At 37.0% G+C, this 12,125-nt stretch overlaps 1 protein-coding gene across 1 annotated transcript in view; it reads left to right on the top strand.

Moving 5' to 3' along the window:
• DCC (DCC netrin 1 receptor) overlaps nt 1-12,125 on the top strand; it is a 771,692-nt gene that overhangs the window by 639,411 nt on the left and 120,156 nt on the right. The gene's annotated exons all lie outside the window — the stretch shown is intronic.

The following is a 12,125-nucleotide window of genomic DNA, read 5'->3' as shown; positions in this document are numbered from 1 at the left end:
AATCTCCCCCAAATCTTATATACTCAGTTGTCACTCTGCCACGCTTTTTAAAACTGAGGGTGGCTCATTCTAATTTTTTCTTCCCCTTACTGTTATGATCTATTTTCATTGGTTCTGTTTCAGTACTTTTGTAGATTTTGATTTGTTTACATGATGACTTTTATTATGTTATAAACAGATATTTATAAGCATATGGTAAATCAATAGATAATAAGTTTAAGAAGAAAAAAAACAGAATAGAAATTGTCTAAATAAAAACAAGTTCTGATAGAAAAAAATATATATTGGGGTAAAGGATAAAATAAGTCATATTAAAAAAAAAAGTCATATACTACCCAATTTTCCAATTTATTTAAATAAATGTCATCACATGGTCTATGTGAACAATACAATGTTTTTGATTTTTTAAAAAATTTTTACTTTTTTTTTTTTATACAGCATGTCCTTATAAGTCATCAATTTTATACACATCAGTGTATACATGTCAATCCCAATCGCCCAATTCATCACACCGCCACCCCCACCCCCCACAATTTACCCCCCTTGGTGTCCATATATTTGTTCTCTACATCTGTGTCTCAATTTCGGCCCTGCAAACCAGATCATTGGTACTATTTTCCAGTTTCCACATATATGCGTTAGTATACAATACCTGTTTTTCTCTTTCTGACTTACTTCACTCTGTATGACCATCTCTAGATGCATCCACGTCTCAACAAATGACCTAATTTCATTCCTTTTTATGGATGAGTAATATTCCATTGTATATGTGTACCACACTTATTTATCCATTCATCTGTTGATGGGAATTTAGGTTGCTTCCATGACCTGGCTATTGTAAATAGTGCTACAATGAATATTGGGGTGCATGTGTCTTTTTGAATTATGGTTTTCTCTGGGTATATGCCCAGTAGTGGGATTGCTGCATCATATGGTAATTCTATTTCTAGACTTTTAAGGAACCTCCATACTGGTCTCCATAGTGGGTGTATCAATTTACATATCCACCAACAGTGCAAGAGGGTTCCCTTTTCTCCACACCCTCTCCAGCATTTGTTGTTTGTAGATTTTCTGATGATGCCCTTTCTAACTGGTGTGAGGTGATACCTCATTGTAGTTTTGATTTGCATTTCTCTAATAATTAGTGATGTTGAACAGCTTTTCATGTGCTTCTTGGCCATCTATCTGTATGTCTTCTTTGGAGAAATGTCTGTTTAAGTCTTCTGCCCATTTTTGGATTGGGTTGTTTGTTTTTTTGATATTGAGCTGCATGAGCTGCTTGTAAATTTTGGAGATTAATCCTTTGTCAGTTGCTTCATTTGCAAATATTTTCTCCCATTCTGAGGGTTGTCTTTTTGTCTTGTTTATGGTTTCCTTTGCTGTGCAAAAGCTTTGAAGTTTCATTAGGTCCCACTTGTTTATTTTTCTTTTTATTTCCATTACTCTAGGAGGTAGATCAAAAAAGATCTTGCTGTGATTTATGTCAAAGAGTGTTGTTCCAATGTTTTCCTCTAAGAGTTTTGTAGTGTCCAGTCTTACATTTAGGTCTCTAATCCATTTTGAGTTTATTTTTGTGTACAGTATTAGGTAGTGTTCTATTTTCATTCTTTTACTTGTAGCTGTCCAGTTTTCCCAGCACCACTTATTGAAGAGACTGTCTTTTCTCCATTGTATATCCTTGCCTCCTTTATCATAGATTAGTTGACCGTAGGTGCATGGGTTTATCTCTGGGCTTTCTATCTTGTTCCATTGATCTGTGTTTCTGTTTTTCTGCCAGTACCATACTGTCTTGATTACTGTAGCTTTGTAGTATAGTCTAAAGTCAGGGAGTCTGATTACTCCAGCTCCGTTTTTTTTCCCCCTCAAGACTGCTTTGGCTATTCGGGGTCTTTTGTGTCTCCATACAAATTTTAAGAGTTTTTCTTCTAGTTACATAAAAAATGCCATTGGCAATTTGATAGGGATTGCATTGAATCTGTAGATTGCTTTGAGTAGTATAGTCATTTTCACAATATTGATTCTTCCAATCCAAGAACATGGTAAATCTCTCCATCTGTTGATACCATCTTTAATTTCTTTCATCAGTGTCTTATAGTTTTCTTCATACAGGTCTTTTGTCTCCCTAGGTAGGTTTATTCCTAGGTATTTTATTCTTTTTGTTGCAATGTTAAATGGGAGAGTTTCCTTAATTTCTCTTTCAGAGTTTTCATCATTAGTGTATAGGAATGCAAGAGATTTCTGTGCATTAATTTTGTATCCTGCAACTTTACCAAATTCATTAATTAGCTCTTGTAGTTTTCTGTTGGCATCTTTAGGATTCTCTATATATAATATCATGTCATCTGCAAACAGTGACAGTTTTACTTCTTCTTTTCCAATTTGTATTCCTTTTATTTCTTCTTCTTCTCTGACTGCCATGGCTAGGACTTCCAAAACTATGTTGGATAAGAGTGGTGAGGGTGGACATCCTTGTCTTGTTCCTGATCTTAGAGGAAATGCTTTCAGTTTTTCACCATTGACAATGATGTTTGCTGTGGGTTTGTCATATTTGGCCTTTATTATGTTTAGGTAGTTTCCCTCTATGCCCACTACCTGGAGAGTCTTTATCATAAATTGGTGTTGAATTTTGTCAAAAGCTTACTCTGCATCTATTGAGATGACTATATGGTTTTTCTCCTTCAATTTGTTAATACGGTGTATCACATTGTTTGATTTGCATATATTGAAGAATCTGTGCATCCCTGGGTAAATCCCACTTGATCATGTTGTATGAGCCTCTTAATGAGTTGTTAGATTCTGTTTGCCAGTATTTTGTTGAGGATTTTTGCTTCTGTATCCATCAATGATGTTGGTCTGTAATTTTCCTTTTTTGTAGTATCTTTGTCTGGTTTTGGTATCAGGGTGATGGTGGGCTCATATATTGAGTTGGGGAGTGTGCCGTTCTCTGCAATTTTTTGCAAGAGTTTGAGAAGAATGGTGTTAGCTCTTCACCTGTGAAGCCATTTGGTCCTGGACTTTTGTTTGTTGGAAGATTTTTAATCCCAGTTTCAATTTCATCCCTTGTGATTGGTCTGTTCATATTTTCCATTTCTTCCTGGTTCAGTCTTAGAAGGTTGTACCTTTCTAAGAATTTGTCCATTTCTTCCAGGTTGTCCATTTTATTGGCATAGAGTTGCTTGTAGTAGTCTCTTAGGATGCTTTGTATTTCTGTGGTGTCTGTTGTAACTTCTCCTTTTTCATTTCTAATTTTATTCATTTGAGTCCTCTCCCTCTTTTTCTTGATGAGTCTGCCTAATGTTTTATCAATTTTGTTTGTCCTCTCAAAGAGCCAACTTTTAGTTTTATTGACCTTTGCTATTGTTTTTTTTTGTTTCTATTCATTTATTTCTGCTCTGATCTTTATGATTTCTTTTCTTCTGCTAACTTTGGGTTTTGTTCGTTCTTCTTTCTCTAGTTCCTTTAGGTGTAAGGTTAGATTGTGTTTTGAGATTTTTCTTGTTTCTTGAGGTAGGTTTATATAGCTATAAACTTCCCTCTTGGAACTGCTTTTGCTGCCTCCCATAGGTTTTGTACCATCGTGTTTTCATTGTCATTTGATTTCCTCTTTGATTTCTTCAGTGATCTCTTGGGTATTTAGAACGGATTGTTTAGCCTCTGTGTGTTTGTGTTTTTTACGTTTTTTTCCCTGTAATTCATTTCTAATCTCATAGCGTTGTGGTCAGAAAAGATGCTTGATATGATTTCAATTTTCTTAAATTTACTGAGGCTTGATTTGTGACCCAAGATGTGATCTATCCTGGAGAATGTTCCATGCACACTTGAGAAGAAAGTGTAATCTGCTGTTTTTGGATGGAATGTCCTGTAAATATCAATTAAATCTATCTGGTCTATTGTGTCATTTTAAGCTTCGGTTTCCTTATTTATTTTCATTTTGGATGATCTTTCCATTGGTGTAAGTGAGGTGTTAACATCCCCCACTATTATTGTGTTATTGTCGATTTCGTCTTTTATAGCCGTTAGCAGTTGCCTTGTGTATTGAGGTACTCCTATGTTGGGTGCATATATATTTATAAGTGTTATATCTTCTTCTTTGATTGATCCCTTGATCATCATGTAGTGTCCTTCCTTGTCTCTTGTAACATTCTTTATTTAAAAGTCTATTTTATCTGATATGAGTATTGCTACTCCAGCTTTCTTTTGATTTCCATTTGCATGGAATATCTTTTTCCATCCCCTCACTTTCGGTCTTTATGTGTCCCTAGGTCTGAAGTGGGTCACTTGTAGACAGTATATATATGGGTCTTGTTTTTGTATCCATTCAGCAAGCCTGTTTCTTCTGGTCAGAACATTCAATCCATTCGTGTTTAAGGTAATTATCGATATGTATGTTCCTATGACCATTTTCTTATTTGTTTTGGGTTTGTTTTTGTAGGTTCTTTTCTTCTCTTGTGTTTCCCACTTAGAGAAGTTCCTTTAGCATTTGTTGTAGAGCTGGTTTGGTAATGCTGAATTCTCTTAGCTTTTGCTTGTCTGTAAATCTTTTGATTTCTCCATTGAATCTGAATGAGATCCTTGCCGGGTAGAGTAATCTTGGTTGTAGGTTCTTCCCTTTCATCACTTTAAGTATATCATTGCCACTCCCTTCTGGCTTGTAGAGTTTCTGCTGATAAATCATCTGTTAACCTTATGGAAGTTCCCTTTTATGTTATTTGTCATTTTTCCCTTGCTGCTTTCAATAATTTTTCTTTGTCTGTAATTTTTGCCAGTTTGATTACTATGTGTCTTGGCATGTTTCTCCTTGGGTTTATCCTGTATTGGACTCGCTGCACTTCCCGGACTTGGATGGCTATTTCCTTTCCCATGTTAGGGAAGTTTTTGACTATAATGTCTTCAAATGTTTTCTCTGGTCCTTTCTCTCTCTCTTCTCCTTCCGGGACCCCTATAATACGAATATTGTTGTGTTTAATGTTGTCCCAGATGTCTCTTAGGCTGTCTTCATTTCTTTTCATTCTTTTTTCTTTATTCTGTTCCGCAGCAGGAATTCCACCATTCTGTCTTCTAGGTCACTTATCCGTTCTTCTGCCTCAGTTATTCTGCTATTGATTCCTTCTAGTGTAGTTTTCATTTCAGTTGTTGTATTGTTCATCTCTGTTTGTTTGTTCTTTAATTCTTCTAGATCTTTGTTAATCATTTCTTGCATCTTCTCGATCTTTGCCTCCATTCTTTTTCCGAGGTCCTGGATCATCTTCACTATCATTATTCTGAATTCTTTTTCTGGAAGGTTACCTATCTCCACTTCACTTAGTTGTTTTTCTGGGGTTTTATCTTGTTCCTTCATCTGGTACATAGCCCTCTGCCTTTTCATCTTGTCTGTCTTTCTGTGAATATGGTTTTTGTTCCACAGGCTGCAGGATTGTAGTTCTTCTTGCTTCTGCTGTCTGCCCTCTGGTGGATGGGCCTATCTAAGTGGCTTGTGCAAGTTTCCTGATGAGAGGGACTGGTGGTGGGTAAAGCTGGCTGTTGCTCTGGTGGGCAGAGCTCAGTAAAACTTTAATCTGCTTGACTGTTGATGGGTGGGGCTGGGTTCCCTCCCTGTTGGTTGTTTGGCCTGAGGCAATCCAACACTGGAGCCTACCTGGGCTCTTCGGTTGGGGCTAATGACAGACTCTGGGAGGGTTCACACTAAAATGTACTTCCCAGAACTTCTGCTGCCAGTGTCCTTGTCCCCACAGTAAGCCACAGCCATCCCCCTGCTCTGTAGGAGACCCTGCAACAGTGAACCAGGTCTGCCTCAGTCTCCCCTTGGGTCACTGCTCCTTCCCCTGGGTCCCGATGTGCACACTACTTTGTGTGTTCCAAGAGTGGAGTCTCTGTTTCCCCCAGTCCTGTCGAAGTCCTGCAGTCGAATCCCACTAACCTTCAAAGTCTGATTCTCTAGGAATTCCTCCTCCTGTTACCGGATCCCCAGGTTGGGAAGTGTGACGTTGGGCTCAGAACCTTCACTCCAGTGGGTGGACTTATGTGGTATAAGTGTTCTCCAGGCTGTGAGTCACCCACCCAGCAGTTATGGGATTTGATTTTACTGTGATTGCACCCCTCCTACCATCTCATTGTGGCTTTTCCTTTGTCTTTGGATGTAGGGTATCTTTGTTGTGAATTCAAGTGTCTTCCTGTCGATGATTGTCCAGCAGCTAGTTGTGATTGTGGTGTTCTCGCAAGAGGGAGCGAGAGCACGTCCTTCTACTCCGCCATCTTGGTTCAGGGCCCCAGAATGTGTTTTCAACTCTGAAAAAAAAGCTTAATTTTCCTTTTCAATTGGAAAAAGTGGAAGTCTGTCCCATATTAGGAAATGCCAATTAATCTGAGCAATAAAATTCTGTCTGCGAATGTCACAGTGCATGTATAAGAAATTGTGTCCACATATTTTATTTAGAGGTGTACGTTCCATAGTTCTCTATACTAAAACTCCATTCTTGTACAATGGCGTAGTAAAAGTATGGGATGAAATACTTTTCACCTTTAAAGACTGTTTCATTTATTAAAACCAAGTTGTGATTATCAAGTTGAGATATTTTGACTCAATTCAACAGGGAGCAAACACTAAAAACCGTTGAAACAACTTTAAACAACACTTAAAACAACTTCTGTTCTATGCATATTTTGATTCTTTCATTCAAATCACTTCAAAAAGTAGGATGATAAAATATTCAAAATATCAGACCGATAGGCTGAGAGCCCAGATTTTCCACACTCAGTTTCTTGTGAAAGGACAACGGAAGATGTGAGTTGTTTTCCATTGTGTCAGAGCACACGTGTGCCTGTGTGGAGGGATGTACTCCCATCTTACTTTTGTATTTCTTTGTTTTCCTAAATCCCTGTATGTGCACAGCAGGAGAACAGGGTGGTTATGAACCCAAGCTTCTGACGGAGATACCTGAGCAAGTTATTTAACCTCCCTAAGTCTTACTTTAGAACTTCTTTTGTAGAATTGTTATAATAAAGGACTGAGAAAAGTCCCTGATACCCGGTGAGCCCTGAAATAATTTAGTGATTATTATTCCCAGTTGAAATTCATTCTAGGACAAGGGTTCACTATTGTACTCTGAACAGAACCAGATCATCAATTTATAAATATATATATTTATAAATGTATATATATAAATATATATGTGTGTGTGTGTATATATATATATATATATATATATATATATATATATATATTTCAAAAAGATTAAACAAAAAAGAGGATGAAAGAGGAGATCCAGGTAATTCCAGTGCCTAAATTCCTTGATTATATACTGGCATCTTAGAAATTTAGACTGACATTTTCAGAAGAAAATGGTTCAAAATGAATTAAGCATTTACTACACGCTTGGCATTCTGCTAGGCACTTTTGTCTTAGAAGTGATCATATATTCCTATTATTTCATTTTGAAATAAAGAGTTGGGGGCCTTCCAGTGTAAGTAACTTTCCCAAAGTCAAATAACGAAGAAGTAGCAGAGCTGGGAGGTAAAACTCAGGCTCCTAGTCTTAACTATTACACTGCATTTTTTCTCTTCTTATCAGTATTCTACTGGTCCGAATCAATGATGCTCAATTGATTTATGATTTAATTTATCTGAGGAGGGATTGAGAGTGGTACTTCGTAAAAGCTCCCCAAGTGATTTTAACGTACAGTTAGATTTGTGAAACACTGATCTAAATAAATGCAACATCTAACATTATTTGAGATCAAGGACCTGTGCAGATAAGAGAGTTAGAGCCTCAAAGATTGTTTCCTTATCAATACCATCTAATGACTAAGGTTGTACCCTCTTTTTCCATGTCATTCGATACTCTAATCCAATTCCTCTTCCTTGAAATTCTCCTCTTTCTTGACTTTTGTAAAATCACCTAACCACTTTTCTTCCCACTTCCAGGCTATAACTTCTCAGTCTCCTAAGCATACTTTTCTTCCACCTGTTCCATAAGTGTTACTTCCCAGAATGCAGATCTTTTCATTGCCTTCATTACTTTCTCTGAAAAAGTATCTGCCAGGACTTCAGTGAACATGATCTCATGTCTCTGGAATCTATGTCTCCCTCCAAGGAATTCTAAATACACACATCCCTCATATTGTACATTTCCACTTGTCTGTCTTAGTGTCACCTTGTTCTATTCCCCAATCCCCCTCTCTCCCATTCTTCCATTTTTTGCTCTATCACCCACCACAAATGGCCAAACAATGCACTCTTATATTCTGTAATAGGTTGTTAGCCCATTGGGATTGTGAACCCAGCTGGGCACTCACACTGGAGTCATGTGTCTAAACATTCTTAACTCTCATCTTTTTAGAAGCCTCCACAGTTCACCTAGCAGCAAAAGTTGGAAACTTAGTCATCTTGACTTCTTCCTGTCCATCCCCTTTCCATATTATCATAAGAGAAAATCTAAATGCTTATAGTACAAGGCTGAAAGCAGCAGGAGAACAGGGTTCAGATTTTGTTCAATGCTTTCTCCCCAGTAACAATATCTTCGACACTTAATAGATAATTAATAAACATTTGTTGAGCAGAATAATCATTAAATTGATATTAAATATATTGTTTGACTTGAAACTGTAGTTCTAGCTCCTAACAAGATATTTCCTAAGCTTTATTAATATAAATCAATAAAAGCCTTAGCATTTACTAGGTAGTTACTACGTAAAAGATAATGTAATAGAAATACACTCATATATTAAGTTTTTAAAATGCATTATCTCACAGCAACTTGTTTTCAGATAAGAAAATTAAGACATACTTGGATTATTCAAGTCGCTCAGGGTTGCAAAGCTAGTAAATGATAGCACTATGATTTGAGGTCAGGCCTCCCTGAATCCATAACCTATAATTTTTGACCACAAAAAAGGAGAAAACAGGTCCTCCTTTTTTATATATCGACCTATATATATGATTATCAGAATCAGTTCTTTAAAGATGAGAAGCCCTCACTGGGCTGAGCTCCTTGCTGAGAGGGGCCACATCATGTATCTCAGTCTTCCCAGTACTTATCCACCTACCTGATTCACGGAAGGGAATCACCAATGAGTGGGAGGAAGTATGGAAAAGGACAGAAGAGAGAAGAGAGGTGGAGGTGACTACTTTCTGACACTTTGCTTCTGGAATTACAACTACCTATTTGTATAAGTAGCATCAAAATGAAAGATGTATGATGCTACATTTTTTAAGTGTTTACACAAATGATATTTCAATGTAGGAATGCCCAGGTAAATTAATAATCCCAAAAGGTCTTACAACCTATGACAGAATATAATACTGATACTTTATTATTTGGCCAGGGTGGTGGGTAAGAGATAAAAATAAAGTGGAAAAAATGTAAGATGAAAGGATGGAGAATGACAAGGAATTGGACACAAAGGAATGAACATATAGATACAGAACGATAGTGAGAAACCTATAAATGTGTCCCAATCTATGTGGTTAAATGGAAATCTATAAGGTGAGACTTCAACAGTGGATTTAATAGCCTCAAAACATGCCAAACTCACATATCCAAATGAAGTTGTATCGTTTTTCTAAGGCTAGATTTTAGAGTTTGAGTGATGTACTCTTGTTTCTATTCTCCAACTCAGTTTTCAAATTTACAACCAATGACAGGCTTTTTAAAATAAATTTCAGGAAATTGCTCAAATACAATTTGGAGTCAGAACCTGCACTTTCACCTTTACTTACCTGATGCCAGAACTGTCACTTTTAAATGCTTCAGTGAATACTCTTCACACAGAAAAAAATTACATGAAGGCAAATACTATATTCTCATTTGGTAAATGGAGAAAATCAGGAGTAAGTGTAGCTGACTTGAGATGGGAACACAATTATCCAAACTTTCAAGTTCATCATGTACTTACAACAGCCCATGAAAACTTTAACAATTTCATTAAATGTCATGAATTCAAAACTTATATACTTACAGGCTAGGGGATTTTATTCAATAAGTGAGTTTCAATACCTATTGTGTGAAGACTGTTTTATTAGTTTTCTATGAAGAATAAGAAGTAATATAAGATATAGCTCCTGAACTAAAGGAATATTTTTATTCTTTTGAAGAGATAAGACGTGCACATAATATAAGCTAGAACAATAGAACTAGTGCCAGGGTCTTCTTTTCAGTAGATATGGTTCTTTGGGTACAAGAGTGGAGACTTTTCTGGCTCAGACAATATTAGGAGGTTGTACTGATGTTGATCTCAGGGGCTGAATTATCAAAGAATGAACATCTATGAGTCAGAAACAACTCCTTTATCCAATGATATTTTATAATCCCTTTTGAATTATAGTCTTCCAATTTTAATATCAGCCAGAGGGAGGAGCCATATAGCCTTTATAAATTTTGTAGACTTCTTTATCTTGATTAGTCTTTTATTTTCCCCTGAGCTCTCCACATCTTACATATTCATATCTGCAGCATCAACATCTCAACAAATATACCGCAAAATATGCAGAATTCACATCATCAACTGAAGCAGTGATTCCTGACTTTACTGGAACACAGAAATCAACTGGGGCGCAGTTTACTGGGGTTGCCATTAACCTGTTAGCTACTGCCGTGTAACAATATCACCACAAATTTAGCAGCTTAAAATAGCACCCATTTGCTATGTCACTGTTTCTGTCAGTCAGGAATCCAAGAACAACTTAGCTGGGTAATCTGCCTTAGGGTCTCTTGCAAGCTGGCAATGAAGGTGTTAGCTTCGGCTGATACCTCATTTGAGGCTTACCTGGGAAAATATTTGCTTCTAAGTTTATGTAGTTGTTGGCAGGACTCAGCTCCTTACTGGCTGTTGATCAGAGCCCAGCCTTAGTTCCTTGCCAAATGGTCTTCTCCATCTGGCAACTTATTTCATCAAAGTGAACAAAGGAGAGAGTCTATAGAGTCTGCTAGCAAGACAGAAGTTATAACTTATGTAACATAATCATGGAGGTGACAATCCATCACATTTGCCATATTCTGTTGGTTAAAAGCAAGACTTAGGTCCCATGTACACTCAGAGAGAAAAGACTACACAAAGCTGTAACTGCCAGGAGGCAGGGATAATTGGGGGGCTATCCAAGACTTGTCTGCCATGCCTATTGAATCAAAATGCCCTTTCTTGGGCTCTATGTTTTGTAACCTATACCTAGTCCCCAGGTAATTCTTATGATTAGGCAGATTTGAAAAACAATGAAGTTGGGAAAAGGTGAAAGCCAAAGCAAAATCGATGCAAGTTTTCAGCATTGATCTGAATTTAAGACAAATGGACTTCTGGGTGTTAGAGTTTGTGGCATTGCTTAATCCTACAGAATCACAAGGAAAAAATCTCCAGTTCACTGTGTATAATGCATCCTCCAAACCCAGGCATAATCACTGTAGATCACTATGGGATTAAGTGAAAATGATACAAAATTGTATAAGTACTCTTATACTTTATTGAAGTGGGTTACAAAGTGTACAGAAAGGAGAGCTCACTATAGAGGAACGTTTCATATGTTAGATGTAGCTTAAACTAGACCTGGATGGCCAGGTAGTAGTTGGATGGAGAAAGTAAGGAAAGGTGTGAGGAGTTAAGAGGGAAGTAGGAATAAGGATAGTATGGAAATCAGTCCTCGTGGAATTAAGAGTTGTGCTGAGATGTAGGTGATACGCATGGTTATTTTGGAAGGCAAGTGAATCTGAGTCAAAGAACCTGTGACATGACCACTGAAATATCTATGCGTGAAGGTCCCCAGTCCGGATGGGACAAGAGGGACTCAAAAGGAAGGACTAGGGGAATCAAAGGAAGACAATTCTTTTTAAAAAGTATTATTTACAAAGAATGTATTCAATGCGTAAGAATAGACCTAGGGACATTTGCGGCCTATCTGATGCGAATACCATTGCAGAAATTTGATAGAAGTAGAGGCTGACGCCACATTCATGTAGCAAAGACACCTGCAATGAGTTATTTTACAGTTTATATTACACTATCATCTGATATAATATGGAGTGTAATATAAAGCAATGAATTAATGCTTTTAGATAAAAGCTAGCTTAAATATTAGCTAAATATAATGTTAGAATATGAATATTTTACAGGGATACCTGGATCTGTTTGGGTGCATATTAG

The sequence above is a fragment of the Phocoena phocoena genome, chromosome 13 (genome assembly GCF_963924675.1).
Source record: "Phocoena phocoena chromosome 13, mPhoPho1.1, whole genome shotgun sequence".
Taxonomy (NCBI): Eukaryota; Metazoa; Chordata; class Mammalia; order Artiodactyla; family Phocoenidae; genus Phocoena; species Phocoena phocoena.
The sequence above is the reverse complement of the archived record's forward strand: the minus strand, read 5'-3'. Positions and strand labels throughout refer to the sequence as shown.